The following is a 1,967-nucleotide window of genomic DNA, read 5'->3' on the forward strand; positions in this document are numbered from 1 at the left end:
GTGGCCATGAATCCAAACAGGTAGTACAGCAATCTGTACCCTAACTCTTACCCAGTCCGGTGAATCTAGCAGCTTCCCCTCCCATCCTGGCAGGTCAGAGCACAGCTGAAGGATTGGCTGTAGGGGAGGAGCCTCTTGGGGGCTGGTTTGTATTCTGCCTCAGCTTCCCCCCAGGTTCAGGTAACCTTGGGGTCACTTGTTGCTGGGTCAAAGGAGCGGAGATTCAGGATGACTGAGAGAGGGCAGTTACTTGAATTCAGAAGAATGTTCTGGCACTAGTCAAGAGGACCATACTCCACAAAGTCATCTCCCAAAAAGGGGGAAGCCTGCTTAGCACTGTACAGTACTCATTCACATACATCATCTGATCAAATCCCATTCTGTGAAGCAGGAATTGTCTTCAATTTACATTTAAGGAACTGGTCAGAGAGCTAGTGAGTAGAATTAGAACTAAGATGGAATCCAAACTTTCTGGTATATTATACTGCTTTTCAGCAAAACAATGACAGTCACCTTAAACTCCATGTAACAGATTTTCACTGTGCATCTAAATGTGAGCAAGGATATGCTGGATTAGTCTTTGCTAGAATTTCATAAAAAACAGCATTTTTTATGCTGTTTAATACATGTGCATTTCAATCTTGCGACTATATCTAGACTTAGAACTTAAATGCAACATCGTCCAGGTGTTATCCAGCACTTTTTTAAGTTTATCTTTAGCTCAGGGCCAACCAATTTCCTATCTACAACTAAGGGGACAAAAAAAAAAGCTTCCAGAAGAAATGGAAGGATTCTATGGCAAACAAACTTATTCTTAGGCTGTCACTTTCAGGTGCTATCTTATCTGAACTAACAGGAAAGAATGAAAGACCTGTGATTCATCTGCAAGGCTGCTGTCTGCCTAGCAGGTCACACCCATTGGTCTTCCAGGAAAAGGAAAGACCCTAAAAGAACAGTCTTAACGATTTTTAATGAGGCAACATTGTATCTGTTCTCAAAACTTGGCTTAAGGAAGGCAAGAGTTAACAGCTGCTTCATTGATAACGGCTGTAATCACTGGTTGTTTACCAATCACTAGGAATCGGAAAATACTTTGGAGAAAAATAAAAGCTCTATCGATATTGATTTAAATACATAAGGTTGAAAACAAAAGTGCCTATTCCTGCAGATCATCGGTTGTAACGATATGTAACGGTATGTAATGACATAAATTTCCTGATAGTTCTGCGCTAATATTAATACCTTCTATATTAATACCTTCTATTCACTTTCTACTCTCAGGCATGCTCTGCAGGATTCCAGCCCCAACTAAAGTATACACCAGGCCCCAACTTGTCCTTCCTTGTTCTAGCCCTAAGAGTAAAAAGACCTCGCGCTCCCGCTTCATGCACACTCCACCCTCCATAATCCCCCCCCCCCCCGCAATGCTGGAGCCCTTCTGAAGGCGACCTTCAACCATCGCACGAGTCTCCATCTCTCCCTACCTTCTGATCCCAACTCGGGGTCCCTAACTTCCTGTGCGACCTAGTTTCCGAGGTGTGTGCCGGGGCGGGCACCCGAAGGGATGGGGAGTCGCGGGACGGGGCTGGGGGAATGCCGCCGGAGATCCATAAATCTGGGCACTGCCCGGTTAGGTCAGGACAGCTAGGGCAGGCTGGGCCTAGGGTCAAGAGAAGAGGCCTCGTCCAGCACTCCTAGGTTGGCAGCAACAGGTGGCGGCCCCGGCGCCTGCGGGACTGGGAGGGAGGTCTCCGGGGCTCCCGGGGCGGGTCTTGCCGCCTAGCCACTTCCCCATTGGTCCGCGCACAGTGTCAAGGCTGCGATTTTCCATAATGTGTCCTTCCGCCACGGAATATAGTCCTTCCCAAAGGGCAACCTGAAGGCGCGTTGAGCTCCACGGCACTTCCTCCTGAAGGTGACTGCGCCCAGCGAGGACGCGGAGGGGCGGGGCCCGGCGAGCCCGGAGC

The sequence above is a fragment of the Mustela lutreola genome, chromosome 7, assembly GCF_030435805.1.
Source record: "Mustela lutreola isolate mMusLut2 chromosome 7, mMusLut2.pri, whole genome shotgun sequence".
NCBI lineage: Eukaryota > Metazoa > Chordata > Mammalia > Carnivora > Mustelidae > Mustela > Mustela lutreola.